General features: G+C 40.1%; 2 long non-coding RNA genes across 2 annotated transcripts in view; both read left to right on the top strand.

Moving 5' to 3' along the window:
* LOC145425534 (uncharacterized) overlaps window positions 1-18,397 on the top strand; it is a 273,752-nt gene that overhangs the window by 91,210 nt on the left and 164,145 nt on the right. The gene's annotated exons all lie outside the window — the stretch shown is intronic.
* LOC145425524 (uncharacterized) lies at window positions 9,615-12,356 on the top strand. Its single transcript, XR_013906239.1, has 2 exons — window positions 9,615-10,045; window positions 10,669-12,356. It is a non-coding gene; the product is annotated as an uncharacterized LOC145425524 (long non-coding RNA).

Raw genomic sequence — 18,397 nt, 5'->3', positions numbered from 1 at the left:
TCAACGAGTTTACGGAAGTAGCAGTATGCTTCGTCAATATGCTAGCGGAGGAGATTATCCCCACTGCGAGAGTCACCACATTCCCAAACCAGAAACCGTGGATGGACAGATCGATCCGCACTGCAGGAAACGCCAGGACCGCCTCCTACAACGCGGGTCTCGCCACTGGCGATATGAGCGCCTACAAAGCGGCCTCATACGGCGTGCGGCGCGCGGTGAGAGATGCCAAACGCTGGTACCGGGAACGTGTGGAGTCCCGCTTCCACCAGGGCGACACACGGAGTATGTGGCACGGACTACGCACCATTACGGACTACAAAGCCAGGGACACTGCGCCGATCAACGCCGACTCTGCATTCACCAACGAGCTGAATCGGTTCTACGCCCGTTTCGAGGTTAACCAGGCGGCTAATGCTATCTACCGCCTGGTTACCGAGGACAGTGACGTCATCAGCGAGAGACCGGTGACCAGCATCGCGGAGCATGACGTCCGAGCGGCACTGAGGAGAGTGAACACAAGGAAAGCGGCGGGGCCAGATGGCATCACCGGCCGTCTGCTGCGCTGCTGTGCTGACCAGCTAGCAGGTGTGTTCACTTACATCTTCAACGAGTCCCTGGCGAAGTCTGTGGTCCCCACATGCTTCAAAAGATCCACCATCATCCCTGTGCCCAAGAACAGCAAACCCTCATCCCTGAACGATTACCGGCCAGTTGCACTGACCTCGGTAGTAATGAAGGTGTTTGAGAGGCTGCTGAAGAACATCATCTCCTCCTCCATCCCAGACACCATAGATCCGCTGCAGTTCGCCTACAGATCCAACAGATCCACAGAGGATGCCATCGCCCACGTCCTACACACCACACTCAGCCACGTGGACAAGAAACAGGGTAACTATGTGCGAATGCTGTTTGTTGATTACAGTTCAGCGTTTAACACAATAGTGCCCTGCAGACTGTTCACAAAGCTCAGGGATCTGGGACTTAACAGCCGTCTGTGTGCATGGGTGTTGGACTTCCTCACTGGCAGAACTCAGGTGGTGAGGGTGGGCAGGTGCTTCTCCAACAGCATCACCATCAACACAGGAGCACCTCAGGGATGTGTCCTCTCGCCACTGCTCTACTCCCTCTACACTTCAGACTGTGTGGCCACCCATGGCTCCAACACCATTGTGAAGTTTGCTGACGACACAGTGGTGTTGGGTGCCATCTCCAACAACGATGAGGCGGCCTACATGGATGAAGTGAAGAATCTGGCATCGTGGTGCCAGGACAACCACCTCCAGCTGAACGTCAGCAAGACCAAGGAGCTGGTGGTGGACTTCAGAAGGGGTCAGCACAGAGACTACAAGCCCATTATCATCAATGGAGCTCCAGTGGAGAGGGTGCAGTCCTTCAAGTATCTTGGTGTCCACATCTCCTCAGACCTGACATGGGCTGCCCACATTCAGGTCCAGACCAAAAAGGCTAGGCAGCGCCTGTATCACCTTCGACAACTGAGGAAGTTCAGGGTCTCTCCAAAGATCCTCAGGATTTTCTATACAGGCGCTGTGGAGAGCATCCTCACACAGAACATGACATCGTGGTTTGGGAACAGCTGTGTGAAGGACCAAAAAGCTCTCCAGAGAGTGATCCGTACAGCAGAACGCTGCTGCAGGATTGCTCTCCCCCCGCTTCAGGACACCTACACCAGGAGATGCCGGACTAGAGCAGCGCAGATACTGAAGGACCCGTCCCATCCTGGCAACAAACTGTTCCAACTTCTGCAATCTGGTAGAAGGTTCCGCATCTTCCGGGCAAGGACAGAGAGACTCAAGAGGAGCTTCTATCCCCAAGCCATCCGTGCTCTAAACACACACACCCGCCCTCTCACATCATCTATAATTGACTGAGACAGGACTCTCTTCCAGACACTAAACCAAGGCACAATGTACATTCCAAATTCCTTTAATTTTAAATATGTTTATATTGTCTATCCTGTAAAATAGTCAGATGTCTATTCATATTAATGTACAGAATTCACCTGCTTGCTGCTACTACTGCACATTCACCCAGTGTATATACTATATATATATATTTATAATGTTCTTCCTCTACACCCCCCCCCCCCAAATTTTTGCACATGTCGAGGAGCGTGTCAGGCCACATTTCACTGTGTGTTATACTTGTATAACTATGCATGTGACAAATAAAGAACCTTGAACCTTGAACCTTGAACCACCAAGTTTGTGTGATATGAAGAGTTCCCCATGATTGAAGCTCTCATTCAGAAAGCACAGAAACATAAACAGAAAATATTGGAATAACTGAAACATTCAATAATTAAAAATATTTGAATTCATTTGACATGTTATATGAGATATTAAATAAATATCTGGATTGAAATTACATTTCTGGTCAACTAATACTTGATACAATGATTTATTCATGAACAGAGAATTATTCCTTGTTCAGTGTTGCACAGTAAGTTTCTGTGTAGTGTTTCTGAATAAGAGTCGCTGATTGGTTCATGTGCACATATTCGGCTCATTTCCAGCTCCCTTTGACTATTATTGGACTAGAGTAGTTTTGCATGATTCACTCTTAGAAATGATCTTTATTTATCTTCTTCTGGGCCTTGATGTTGTATCTCAGGCTGGTAGTTCTTCTTATTGTGTGCTTCCTCTGTCCACATGGAGGAAGCACTCATAGTTTAGAGCTGTGTTTTAATCTTTATTTAACCAGCAAGTCAAACTCTTGAGAAGGCTGCATGCTAAGATCGTCTATTTAGCATCTATTTTATGTTGATGGCGTCTTTGTTTGGGTTTAAATCCAAAACCTTCTTGCCACGAGGCAAGACTAGCATCTATGTAAAAGATGACTGCAGCCAACATGATGTCACACAGTAGTTTGTGAATCCTCAGTTTTAGCTTGATGCTGCCATTGTGTAAGGTTTTTGGACCAGAAGTGTCCACTGTCCTCCATCTTCCTGCCTTTGTGCCAGAAATTAATCTCAGTTGATAATTAAATAAATAGTGAAGGATTACTCCTTCCCTAACATGCACCAGGAGCTCACATGGAGAAGAGAGGAGGCTGCAGGAGCTGGGCTCTTTTGTAGGAGGGACTAGCTCTTTTGTAGGAGGGACTAACATGAAATTATATTTATGTCAACATTCTCCTGCAACTTAAAACATCATAACGATGAAACGATGTACTGTACGTTTATGGATGCAGGTGTTCAATGCCCACTCATGAAATTCAGTTCCTCAGGCATAAGTTGAACAACCCATGCTCACAGAACCCAGAAGTGAATCACACAAAGCAGCTACCATGCTCACAAGAGTCAGTTTGGCGAGTGCTGCAGCAGATTCACAATCTCACAGGCAAATGTGCTCTTAAAGCTACAATTAGCATGAATCAGCTGACTTCTTACAGGGCAAAGAAAACCTGCGCCCATAAAATGACACGATCTGCTCGGGGCTTTGACACACCTGTAATTTCACACATCAGGTGAGGAGAGGAGCTGATGTCCAAAGAGAGTAATGAGAAAAAGGGCGTATTGAGCTAAAATCGTGAAGAGCTGTAATTTTACACTTGTTGATCAATGCTAAATAACAGACTAATAAAAATAAAATTTGAATTTCACTCCCAAAACTAGAGCAAAGATATTTGATGCAATAGTGGGAGGTAAACGCTTTTTTTTCTAAAACTGCTCTCAAATCTTTTAAAGTTTTAAATCCTGTTACAACGAATGCAGTTTAGAAATGTTCCTTAAATCAAAGAATCAGGAACTAGTCAAAGATTTTACATGTGAGTCAAGGCCCAGAGAAGAATCACACATTACTGTTTGACTTACCAGAAGGACAGAAAGGATGATGTTGGTAAAGCTGACATCCATCATGAACAACCCACATCACCAACTGCATGAGTCTGAGTGTGCTGAGCAGCTCCTTTAGTCATAGACTGAAACACCATCGCTGCAGGAAGGAGCGCTTTCGCAGACCGTTCATCCCAACAGCAGTTAGACTCTATAACTCCTCAATCACGATGCCATAAGTCACTGGACACTGAGAACATCCACGGTCACCACTTCATGCATAATGGACCTTCTATGTGTATGGACGTGTGCAGGTATGATTGTATGTATATGTATACATATGTATATTTAGTGTGTACATGTGTGTGTGTACATGCCTATACATAGGAATAGTAGTGTGGGAGTTGGTGGTGGACTTCCGGAGACGCAGACCCACCACACTGACACCGGTGAACATCCAGGGAGTGGACATTGAGATAGTGGACTGTGATGGACCGAGCAGTGAAAGAAACTTGGGCACAGGTTAAAGTCCAAAAAAATGATTTTTTATTTAACCCCAAAAACATAATTGGTTAAATCATGCATAAAAGAGGTCAAAATAACAAAACTCTACTCAAAGTTGAGTAGAGTACTGATACCTCAAACAAACTGACCTAACTTAACGAGACAAAGGGGAAAATTAAATAGTGGCTGATCAGCCCAAAAAAACACGAGAAGGGGTAAAACACACAAAACCTAACTAAACCTAACATAATGAACTCCAATTCCCCCCCATGGTCCCGAGTTATGGCATGAACCAATTTGCAGTCTTCCTTTAAAGCTCGCTCCGCCCCTTTTCCACCTCTTGGCTCCTTAATCAAGGGACTGGAACAGCTGCAACTAAGGTAAGTCAGAAAACAAAAGATTAATCAAGATTAATCAAAAGATTTAATTAATTTTAATTTAATTAAAACATAACAGTGTAAACTAAAATGTGCACACTTATTTTAGAATGCAGTGTTATGTGGATATGTGAATTAACTCTAAACCAAAACCAGTTATTTATTGTCCTGTAAATTAATTCCTATATTTAAAGAAAGACAAATGTAAATACAATGTTACTTATAAGCGTCTACACTAACATGCTGGGTATTACCACTGTGTGGCTGTAAGTGCAGCCATCACATGGACTCTTATAGGTACCTGGGTGTTCACCTGAATAATAAACTGGACTGGAGCCACAACAATGATGCTCTTTACAGGAAGGGTCAGAGCAGACTCTACCTGCTGAGGTCATTTGGAGTACAGGGAGCGCTTTTAAAGACCTTCTATGACTCTGTGGTGGCATCTGTCATTTTCATGTCATTTTTGCCATTCATCCCAACAACAGTTAGACAGTTAGTAGGTGGCAGTGTGAGACCATGGTTTGGCCTGTTGTTAGCAGTTAGAAGCAAATGCTCCACACTGTTAGTGTCTCAAATAGAAAATAAAAGGGGTAAAGCCTGACACACAACATTGTTTTGGTGTAGTATATGAGTTTGTTGCAAATGTGTGTTTATGACCCATACGGTAAAAAAATATATTTTAAAATACATTTTGAAATATATTTCAAAATATACAAAAAATGGCCAAAAAATATATGTGCTAAAATACATTTTAAAATATATTTATATATTTAAAATGTATTTTAGCACATATATTTTTTGGCCATTTTTTGTATATTTTGAAATGTATTTCAAAATGTATTTTAAAATACATTTTGAAATATGTTTATGTATTTTGAAATGTTTTTTAGCACATATATTTTTTGGCCATTTTTTGTATATTTTGAAATATATTAATAAAATATATTTCAAAATACAATTTAAATTTATTTAAAATCATTCAAAAAAATATAAATTTAACCCTTCATATATTTCTAAGAAAACACATTCACATGTAACATCTGAAAGAAATCTTTATTTGATGTTTAAAACATACATATAGCATATCAATCAAGCAAGGAATATTCATTTTATAAGTTTATTCTCATTACATACTCAAACATTCTAAAAGAAACACACACACATATACATATATGTGTGTGTGTGTGTGTATATATATATATATATATACACACACACACACACACATATGTGTGTATGTGTATATGTGTGTGTGATTGTATGAACATAAGTCAGCATACTTAAAATGTAATTTCTTTTCCTTTTCCAGCAGTCTCAGTTCCCCCAGCTTTCACGGCAATCCTCAAAGCCCTTCTGGACACGCTGGGAAACCCCTTCCTTACCGCCACTGTAACAAACAAAAGTCACAGTTCTATTACTTTTATCAGAGTTAAAATAAAAATGTGATTTATGTTAGCTGGCTTCATTTAGCAAACAGATATTTCTGTTTATATAGATACAGATATTAATACAGATATATTTTACGCATAATTTTACCTCTTTTTTTTCCTAGATGGGAAGTCTATCCAGTTCACATTACAGTTTGGTCGTCTCTCCTTACCTTCCAGCATTCATAAATCTGTTGACCTTCTTTGTCTGAGACCAACCACTACAATGCATCATCACCTATTTGTATTGGTAACTTACTTTACAACCTATTTTAATGGTTGCAAAGTAAGTTACTTGTGCTGTATGCAATTTTAGATACACAGAAAGTCTTCACTTACTATATATGGCTGTCATAGTGTCCTTATCAAGGGCAGTTCTTCACTCTGCGCCGATGTCCGTTTTGCTCTGTCCTCCTATAAAAAGCATGAACATTTGAGTGTTTGACTAGTTTTAGATTTCCAAAAATTTGATATTTGTACAACTAAACATTTGAACTACAATATATGCTATTGAGCGATACTTTTATGGGTAATTTTTGGTAAAGAAACTGGTGACAGAGTTGTAGGCTTTTTAAAGTACTATTAGCTAACCATTTGAACTGACTTTCAAAGCTGATTACCTTTTAAATTGCTGTGGATCAAAACCTCCAGTGGGAAGGCGGCCATTAGAAGAACACGCACCATTGAACCTGAAAATAACAAAAACAAACAAAAAACAGAACAATATATAAGAGTCCGGTAGGGTAATAAATCTCTTCTGAAGCAATATAGTTCATTTTGGGTGAAAAACAAAACATTCCTCTAAAATATATATACTGACATCAGCAATCAACATCACGATTGTAATTATTTCCTTTTTAGTACATCTACTGCTGTTTGCATGTGTCAAGCACTACGACTGTATCTATGCATATAAATTCACCATATATATCCAGCAAAAATGTTTTGTTATAGTCAAAAGGAAAACAAACAAAGGCATTCAATCAGAGGTGAGAAATTAATTGGGAATATGAATTATAGGTGAACTATTCTTTACCTACTAGCAATCAAGCTTCTTTAACCAAGAAGCTTGAAATATTTGAATGTAAAATAAATAAATAAATAAATAATAATAAAAATAACATGATGTAATTAAAATGCACAACTTACATTAAGGAAATCTGCATTTGTATCCACAGGCTAAAAGTAAAACAGTAAATGTGTTAGTGATATTACAGGTATTTGTAAAAAAAAAAAAAAAAAGAGGCAGTAACTGTGACGCTTCTAGTGGGATGCTAAATGCAGAGATTTATATTTACAGTATAATACTGCATGTACGGGTAACTGTGTTGTGAACTGTAACTGAATATTAGAGAATCTCAGAGAAATTAAATGTATTTATTTTTTGAATTTATCAATCATAAAACCGTCTGTTTTGAAGGCCTGTTACGATAGCGACTTTTTGTTGGTCGGTATATTGCCCCATAAACAATTGCGACAAGTTATGTCATTGTCATTTTAAGACCATTTTATGTCTTTGAATGTATAATCATAATATAACACCATAATAATGCAAGATCTACACACTTTCAATTGACAAACCAACATCTAATTCTTAAAGTATTTAGATCATTGAAATTAGGAATCAAAATATTAGATACCTTAAAAACTTGAATAAATAGTAAATTTTCTAACAAATAGAAAACAATGTTATTTAATGTTATTGTTTTGTTATCATTATATTTTATTTTTGTAAATATAATGGCGGATAAATTACATCATCAACAATTATTGAGGTCATGTACATGTATTGTGTGTTAAGTCGATATATCGATTATTGTGATAGGCCTACTGTTTTTGTATCATAACGAGCTTGTCAAACATGCATGACCACTAAACAATGTCTAAGCAGTAGTATTGGTCTGAATGACAACAAACATAACTAGTGTTTTGGAAAATCTGTTAGAAAACAGTTATTTCAATAATTATGATTAGCATGTGACACAGACACTGCATAAAAAACTACAACAACAAATACTTACTTTAGGAGGATGGGGGAGGGCAGCATGAGGTTGAGACTTTGACATCTGTAAAAAACAAATTCATGTATTACAAACAAGTCACTTAAAAATACATTAATGTGGCAGACTGTTCCCTGTTCAGATGCAGTGTATAAGTACAATCAGGGCTGTCACAACAATGGGGTGGGGCCAAGTGGCTGCAACCCTAGGTACAATGTGCAGGTATATATAATTACATATAATATATGTGAATAAAGCAAGAATCTGTTTAGGTTAGTCACTGTGCTGACTGATGCTTGCTAGGTTTATATGATTGCAAACTGCACAAAAACAACAACAGCAACAACATTAATGACAATGACAAACAAAATTACTTACATTTATGTAAATCTCACATTAGGAAGATCTGCATTCGATTTCATGGGCTGAAATAAATAGGCAGAAACATTACTGCTAAAAAAAATAAAAAACAAAAACTCTAAAAAGCCTAAAAATGACTTAAAAAGCAAGGAAATATGGAACATTGTAATTAGCGAACATTAATAAAGCATAACTGTTCTTTGTTTCTAACCTTGGTAAGTACTCTGTAGCCAGAAGGAGAGGTAGGATTTCTGTGAAAGCCAAATTAAATGTGAATAGGCTTTGATAGTTATTGAGAAGGCAGAATAATAAGAAAAGGCAAAAGTACGTCACAATATAATTAATTAAGTTACATATTTTGATTACCAAATTATGGAAGCGTGGAGCTGCCACCCAGGCAAAAGAAAAATAGAGCTGTATCACGTTATGACGTGAAATGTTTATTGTTCTAACATTATGCTTTTCATGTTTGTATAATATAATATCACGTTATTATAATATACATAATTGTCACGTTCGCACAATATTGTACGGACGTGATAATTATGTACATTTTTCGTACAATGTTGTTCAAACATGTTGTTCAAACATGATAGTATATTGTTAGAACGATAAACTTTTCACGTTATAACGTGATATACTTATATTTCTCTTTTGCCTGGGTGGCAGCTCTACGCTTCCGTTCCAAATACACGAGAATAAAGTAATATTATATGGGAAAAGGCACCTGCTAGCTTGATGATGGAGGCTTCTTAGACTGGCCACCCGCCTTGGCTTCTTGTCGCCACTCCACGAAATAAAGGTCCGTTTCCTCCATGCCGGCTAATTATTCATCCTCATTAAAATCTCGTATATGTTCAGTTGGCAGAATTGAGAATTTTACATCTTCCAACCACTTAATTAACGCGAACATAATCGGCTTGTTTCTTCCCGTCTCCTGTATCCGGCCGTTCCTCTCGCTGTCAGATTTCGCGCCTCAGAGACGTCGTTATTTTTCAAAAAAAAAAAGAAGAAGAAAGAAAGAAACAGTAACAACTACTAAAGAGAGTTTTTGCACGTTCATTGCACATTTGTGGGAATGTTTAAATATTTAATTTTTATTAATTACTTTTCATTGTATCTTTATTTTTTAAACCACCGTGGCAATGCGCATGCGCATACACTCCTGCACGCAAAGGGCTTTGGAGTTGACGTAATGTCGCAATGCATTGTGGGAGCGCAGCACCATCTTGGCAGGTCACGAATCAAAACAAGATTGCTACGAACCATTCTGAAACGTAGCTCAAAAGAAAATGACGGTATAGAGACAGATTCTGTCCAGATGCAAAGAGACGGTACTTGATTGTTGAAATGTGGACCCGTATGAAATATAGCCGTGGAGTAGAAACCCTGAAGACCAAACCGCTATTGACTTAGCATGATCTACTCTCATACCTTGTCTGTGGAGTCAGAGCATACACGGCGCACCAATTTCGCAATTATAAATCTCTGGAGGCGCACATCCAATTCACCAAGGACTGGGTACAAGATTTGGCTATTTTTAAGCCTCCACGTTGTGAGTACGCCGTCATTCAAGCAAAGGTAAGTCAGCTTGAGTACTGCGAGTAAAATGCGTTTGATTCCCCCCAACATTCAAATTAGTGCTAGCAAAAATTCATTCGTGAGGGGGAAATTACAGTGAGAACATGTAGAGGCTCTGTTAGAGGGATAACATAGTGAGTTCAGTGCATTGATGTGACATTGTCCTGAAGGATTTAGTTATTCTTTATGGTTAAAGAAATTGCCCTAATTAATTCATATTTATTATAAATAATCCTAATTACACATCTTGCTTCCTTGTTTGTGTCCTGTGTCACTAAAAATACATTCTGTTTTAGTTTTATACATTGATTAATGACCTGCAGAATCTGCTTGTCATATTAGGTGTCCATAGTTGTCACTTAAAGTCGAACTTTATGTTTTCTCCCTCTTGAAAGTGATTACATCCTTGCATTACATACTTTAGGTTCATTTTTTGCTGATAGGTTTCTAAAAAGAAACATGCAGATTTAGAATATAACATGCAGCGTTCTATAGATGGATACATAAAAACACTTTATTTGTTACATTTATGATAAATGGATTTGAAAGTAAATAAAACACATTTGTGTCGGCCTTGGCTTATTAAAGTTCTTGTCTTTAAATGAACTTTGTGTGTGTTTTAGGTCCTGCACTCTTAAAGACTGAATTGCAGCATTGCAGCCACAGGTCATTGTGAGCATCACAGGGAAGGTTGAAGCCGCCCACTGCAGCTGTATGGCTAGAGTCGTGGAGACTTGCAGCCATGTCACTGCTCTTCTGTTTAATGTAGAAGCAACAGTGAGGATCTGTGGCACAAGGACTGTTACAGATGAACCTGCATACTGGGTTTTGCTGGGTAATATGACCAAGATACAGCCAGAGGTTGGCCATAAGATAGACTTCTCCTCTTCAGCTGCCCAAAAAAAAGGTTCTTGATCAAAACATAAACAGACCATTCGTTGTGACAGGTAAAAGAAGCCATCCTCAAAAAAGAAAAGTTCCACCTGCTACTGTGGAGGAGTTGGATCAACTGATGGGACAATATTTTTCCAAGCATAGTTCTGTTCTGAATAACCCATAATGTTTTAATTTAGGGGGCCATGTAAATACTTTGCATTTACTGAATATGTACTTACTAAATACCACTGTTCAAAAGTTGAATAAAGAAACAAAGAAATGTTTGCCTATTTTTAATTAAAAGCACTTTGTCGAACATCACATCAGTTACAATGTAGAATCAGTGTCATGTATAGTTTACAAATGACAGAATGTTCACATAAAATCATGACAGCATTTGTATAATATCACCCACTACTAGCATTCTGTAATTTACTGTCTCTTTTGAAAACTTATCACTACATAAACAGCACAAGACTTAAAAGTATTTAACAAGAGCATTTTTCCCTGGTTTTACTACCACACTGGGGCACATGTTCACCAAAACGCAGCAAACCTTTGCCATCTTATCCAGGAAGGTCACCTTTTTACCCTCACATGGAAGAAGTAATCTGATTGGCATGGTGGTATGTAGCATGTAGTTTGAAGCAGGGATTTCGTAGTGCCCCATGTGTAGTGTTGGAACCCAGTCAGGATTTGTTTCATTCATTTCATAGGCTGGTTTGTTGCAATAATGCCAAATAATTAGCAACTCTATAAATAGAAGGTAGTTCTGCATGTTTGTTCTAAGTTTGTGCTATTGAAAATAAAATTAACAGGCTATAAATAATAATATGAACTTATTTAGAACTTACCTGAATGAAAATACTGGAGCACACCAACAGATATCTGTGGCTGGTAGAGAACTGAATATCAGCTCGTCTCGCAGCTGCTATCCAGGCTAGACGCCTTCTTTTGGTAACATCCAACACATAAGCTCCCTCATGATGTTTCCAGGTGAGGAAACAATGAAAAGAGAGCCTGTTTTCAAGCTTATTCCTTTGTCGGTAGTGCAATCTAACATTACAACCAACCACACAGCAAGCATTTGTTTGGCCTGCTAATATGGTGCCTTGACCAAAAATCCTGGCTACGCCCCATCCCGTAAGATCACGCTCCAGAGCCCTATTAACGTACGGATCTAGAAAGAAGACGCTGCATTTTTAACTCTGAGGGAGATGGAGAATGAGCCTATTTCCAAAACAGTGGAGTGTGTTCCTTTAAGTACTAAATTGTATATATTGTCAAAAACTAAAGTGTACATAGCAGTTGTTGTATCTTGTTTACTGTATCACTGACAGATAATTTCAAAGTCAATGAACGCTACATTATAGTGAGATATTGTGTAATGTGAAATACTGTAAGCAAATGAATAAACAACCTAATTCGTGATAGACCTTTGACTCTGTTTTGTTTGAATCCAACTGTTTTTTGCAGATGTGCATAAAACATGTTACTTTTAGTATTGTTATCATTATCATCATTATTGCACTAAATAAATTTTAAATAAAGGATACTTTGATATACATTCTACTGTAAGGTTGGAAATGTATTTTCTTCACCCTAAAATATGTTTTGAAATGTATTTTGGTTTGAAAGAAATATATTTTCAATTTCAAAAATATATTTTTTTGGAGCATCACAAATACAAAATATATTTACCATATATTTGAAATATATTTTGGCCAGGAAAAATGTATTTTTTTACCGTATGGGTGTAGCAGCATGCTACTGTAAGCATGCTAGTTTGTATTACACACCTCCAATATTCTGTAATGTTACTCGCTGGCACCACATTTATCATGTATTGTGTTCTGTTTTACTTTCATGTTTTCTGTTGTTACTGTAATTTAGTGCACAGATCAAGATGGTGCTGATTGTGCCATTCTTTGGGAACATGTGAGATTTGTCTTTCCAGCAGTCATTCTGGATCGAGTTTTATAGGGCATAGGAAAAATGAGTATGTCTGTAACAGTGAGATATGTTGACTCTCTTTGTCTATTTGAAAACAGAATATATATGGAGAATATGTGGGAGATGTTTAAAAAATGCAAATCCACAGTTGTAATACTGTAAAGTAACAAAAGGGTGATTAAATATGAAGTTGAGTAAATAACTGCGGAGTATTCAGGAAAAACAAGCCACGTCCTCCCATCTAATCATTACTTTCCTGCATACAGGACAGACACAGCATCCACAGGTGCTGCAACCGGTCATTAAGTGATGACGTGAGGAATCCTACTTCCGGGCCTAAAGTAGTCTGCGTTTAATTGCTTTTGTGTTGTTAACATGTTTAATGTTTTCTATTTTCTTCTATTTAATCTCAAAAAGCTCCTAAAACAGTCAGTGATCACTGCTGACCTCCCTCTGCTTTTATTACCGCTAATCATTTATTTAAGCTCAGTTTTTAAAACCTTAGGATGTAACTACAGCCCAGCCCATGCAGCAGTATATGAATGACTAACCTCGTATTGTGGATGGATTATCTCAGTTGTTCTCCTGCTGAAGTTTGGTCCTTTTACAGCATCCTGCAGATCATCTTCTCCCTGTGACGATAAAATTTGATTTGAGGAAGAACCTTTTCACACACAAATATATGTTTTAAATAAAAGTATAAAAACATTAACAGAGCTGAATCCTGTCTCACATGAACTTTCTCATCTTCTAAAACATTTTGGCAGCTACCCCTCAGCCTCTCAGCAGCAAATGTGAAAATCACAGGTGATCTCAGAAAAGTTGACTCTGAACTTGAGGTCAAGATCACAGGGATTCAAACTCATCTCAGAGCTGACAACCTGTCTCTGAATGTGGACAAAACAAAAGAGATGATTGTTGAGAGGAGAGCACGGAGAGATCACTGCCCACTTAACATCAATAGATCCTCTGTGGAGGTTGTCAAGAGCACCAGATTCCTTGGTCTCTACCTGGTGGAGAACCTCTCCTGGTCCCTCAACACCAGCTCCATAACCAAAAAGCCCAGCAGCGTGTCTACTTCCTGCAGAAGCAGAGGAAAGCCCATCTGCCATCATCCATTCTTACCACCTTCTACAGAGGGACTGTCGAGAGCATCCTGAGCAGCTGCATCACTGCCTGGTGTGGTAACTGCACCATATTGGATTGCAATACCCTACAATGGATAGTGAGAGCAGCTGAGAAGATCATTGGAGCCTCTCTTCCCTCCACCAAGGACACTTTCAGCACCCGCTCCATCTGCAACGCCACCAGCACTATGGAGGACCTCACACACACTTTTCACCCTGCTGCCTTCTGGAAAGAGGTACCGGAGCATTCGGGCCCTCACTGCCAGGCTATGGAAAGTTTCTTCCCCCAAGCCGTCAGACTCCTGAACACTCAGTGACTGGACACACATACACACACACACACACACACACACACACACACACACGTCACTGATAAGCACTCGTCTACAAAACTCAGCACTTTGCACATTTCCATTGCTCTGTCTTGTCTTGTTTTCTTAGCAGTTTTTTGCACATTGCACTTTACGTAGTCTCGTGTTTTTCTATTATATGTCATATGTAGCACCAGGGTCTCAGAGGAAAAATGTCATTTCACTCTGTACTGTACGACTGCACATGGTAATGACAATAACAGACACTTGACACTTGGCAGAGTCTGCAGCCACAGTTTCAGTGCAGCTCACCAGCACATAGAGAGTTAATGTTCGTCTATGATCCAAATCATGATCATTATTCTGTGCACACTTTCAGCTACAAGATGTAAAATTGTCTGTTGACATCAGAGTGAAGTGTGTTGTTGTGTTACTCCAGTAACATGTTTAGATGTTTGCAGGCTGAGTTTATCTGTACCTGTCCTTGCGTTTCTCCGTCTCTGGCAGCTGTCTCTACGAACCATGAGCTCCTCTCTACGAACGTGGAAGAACATGTGAAGTTTGTTCTGTTGATTTTACCCGGTGCATTTCACTCACTGACCTGCAAGATAAAAAATATCAGTGAAAGTTGCAGGTTAGTGCAGGATAAACAGGTTAGTTTGCTGCACTGTGATGGACTTAAGAGAACAGTGTGTGACTGCTGCACAGTGGCTGTGGCTTCATGCTCAGTTTGGTTACATCAAGTGTAGCAGAGATGAATTTGCAGTTAAGCTCATGATGCTTAGATTCACTGAATTCCACCTTCATACCAGCTGAATAGTGTCTAATAAAAAGACAGCATAAACAATTTACTGTCAGTGTAGAGGATGGAAATCAGCCTGTTCAACTCATTAAACATCATCTGACATCTGGTTGAATTCACTTGTGTAAATCCACAAAGAGCAGCAGGTCAGCTGATCACAGCCTGTACATTCAGAAAATCTACTGAAGCTCTCAATAGAAATTATGTGAGTCATGAATCTTTTCCAGACACTGAGCCATTACAACTGATTTTAGGGTTCCTCCACCTGCTGAATCCACTTCAACCCCTGACTCCTCATTTTCCTGTTTAGAGACAAAGTCACTCTCTACAATGTAGGCAACAGAAAATAGAGCCACTTTTTATTTTCCTTCTTTTTCTCTGCTCATGAGGCAGAGCTCAGCTACTTTTTACTTTCTTACTCTGAGTACATTTCAGAGCCTGTACTTTTTCACTTTTACTTAAGTAAAGACATTGAATCAGTACTTTAACTTTTACTGGAGCATTTTTTAACACAGGTATCTGTACTTCTACTTAAGTACAACATGTGTGTACTTTTGCCACCTCTGCGTATCGGCCACATTAAAGTCTCCCTCTTCTGTGGTGCCGCCTTTACAATGTGTTAAAGTCTTCTTCATCATGATCTTGTTTCACCTCTGAGGGGAAATTTTGATGCTGGTCCTCTTTGTCTGTTCACTGCCTGCTGGAAACTTACCTGCTCGCTGCTGCTGCTCTTCCTCTCAGCTTCCCGGAGTAAGTCTGAAAACTCACCCGCCTGCCCTCCTGTCTGCACCTCTGCTCTGAAAAAGGAAAGGAAAGGTTAGACATGTTGTTCTTCTCCTCACTCCACCACACACCTGGACAAACCCCCTCTCTGCAGCACTTGGCCTTGACAGCACAAGGTCCTGGTCCACGTTTACATGTCTTCATAAGTTAGCAGATGTGAAGTATTTTCACATACGGCCCTTAAAGCTTTTGTTAAAATGCTCCACAACACTTGGTTCAATCTGGCTTTATGCAGAGAAATGTGTGATGTTAAACTGAACCATTAGCTGATGCAAATGTTTATTATTAAACTCCTCGCCTTCATCTGTTGGAAGTTTAACAGGTACACGTCCCTCACTCCTCCTCAAAAGCAGATGCAACCGATGCTCCTGCCTTGGTTTGAAGACACCTGCATGCATACTTAGAAAATCCATCTGTACATGTCAGTAAGTGTCTCACATTATCATTATCTGCACAATATTCACCCATATCAGCCAAATCAGCCTCAAACTGTTTGTCGATTCCACCAATCAAAACTCTGTTTCTGGGGAAAAGTCTTCTTGCTGGTTTATGAAGTGTGTAAGTATCCTCCCTCTTTAAACAATGACAATGTTTCACCTCCAGTAGTGACAACATTACACCTGCTGATTCCCCTGCAGCTTTGAGAGGGTTATTCACACTGCCCAAACCCACCAACTGAGCAGGGTCATGATATCATTTATGTCATGTGTTTTCCACGATCGCTATGAGACACAAGTGGTCAGACTGTGAGTGTTAACACATCTTATTTCATCCCCATCACACAAAAACACTCAGCAGTGCGCGCCTGTTTTATGCTTCCCACATCAACAGTTTCTCCTCTTGTGCAACAGACTTGCTGTGATCCAGGGAATTGTGCACCACATCATCATTTGCGTTACGCAGAACAAAGTGCACTTTATTCAGCTTGAGCCTGGAAGCTGATAAAGAGCATTCACTAATGTGTCGTTAATTCAAACTGGAAATGTAAGGCTGGAAACCTGTTTCAGAAATCCTTTGGATCGTACCATGAATCTCATTTGTTTCGCTGTTTAAAGGAGGGAAGGTGTGTTTAGATGATGCTTGCTGGTTGTAACAACCAGTATCCCCTGACACCACACCCTGAACCCACTGCTCCACTCCTCCCCTGCAGCCGAGCACAAACCACACTGACCACACACTGCTACTAAGAATCAACATGAACACGACAGAATTAACCAGCATTGTTAAAAGAACAACTATCGAGGGCACACATTTGCTGGCTGTCTTAACTTGTTATCAGCTCCCAACACACATTATCAGCACATTTCCACACATGAGTGTTGTGAACACTGAGTGTTTATATCACAAAACACAAACAAGCTCATTTTTGACAGTTTAACGATTCACTGGATAAATTTACATCTGAGATAAAAACATGTTTTAGTGAAAAACTGCACATCCATGTTGTTTTCTGGAAGTGGGCGATGATTCTTGGGCACCGGGCGTACTGGTGGAGGCTTGGTGGGTGCAGAACCAGACGGTGGTGTGGTAACCACAGCCGACGAGACTGGACCAGATGGCAACGTGGCAGCCGCAGGCGATGGAGCAGATGGTGGAGCAGGTGGCGGATGAACGGGCTCACCAGAGCTTTCAGCAGAGGATGGCAGCAAGTGAACAGGTCTGGGCTAGAGAGGGACCTGGAAACAGAGCTAAAGCCTGAACAAGTAATAGAGCTAGAAACTGAACTAGAAACTGAAGTAGAGGCTGAACTAGAGGCTGAGCTGGTGATAAAACAGGAAATTGAGCTGATAAATGAGCTAATGGCTGAAACAAAAGTTGTGGTGGTGGTTGTGCTGGTGGCTGTGATGGTTGTTGAACTTGCGACTAATCAGGTAACTGACTCTTAGCTGCTCTCCTCTGGGGAACAGGGATGGGTACTGGGCCTGGCCGAACACCAGCCACCCCCACCCGAGGAACAGATACGGGCGCAGGGACGAGCTGGGTTCTTCCTGTCTTTATTCTGGTAGCCCGTGTAGGCGCAGGAGCTAGCTGGACCTCTGCTGCTCCCACCCAAGGAATTGGTAAGGGTGCAAGGGGAAGCTGGGCCCGAGCTGCCCTGGGAACAGGAACTGGAAGTGGAGAGCGGAGCTCAGGAGCAGTAACAGTCACTGGGCAAACTAGGTTAATGGTGCCAAAGACAGTTTCAACTTGACACCGAGGTGTCACTCTGAATAATGTCTTTAGAGTTCAAACACACAGTAGCGGAGTTTTCTGATTCAGGAGATACAGAGTCCACGGAAGACGAAACAGTGTTACTGTTGATCTATTTTTACTTATTTATTTATTTATTTATTTATTTATTTGATGGATCCGCCTTCCCCTTGTGTTGACCATTCTCACCTGCTGGTAAGCCTCAGTCCTGAACTCCTCCTCCCTGTATGGTTGAATGTGAAGTTGCTTCCCCTGTCTGGATAATAAATCTTGGAAGCACATCTCCTCCCTCTTTTTAGTCTAAAGAACC

This window comes from Astatotilapia calliptera, chromosome 3 (assembly GCF_964374335.1).
Source record: "Astatotilapia calliptera chromosome 3, fAstCal68.1, whole genome shotgun sequence".
NCBI lineage: Eukaryota > Metazoa > Chordata > Actinopteri > Cichliformes > Cichlidae > Astatotilapia > Astatotilapia calliptera.
The sequence above is the reverse complement of the archived record's forward strand: the minus strand, read 5'-3'. Positions and strand labels throughout refer to the sequence as shown.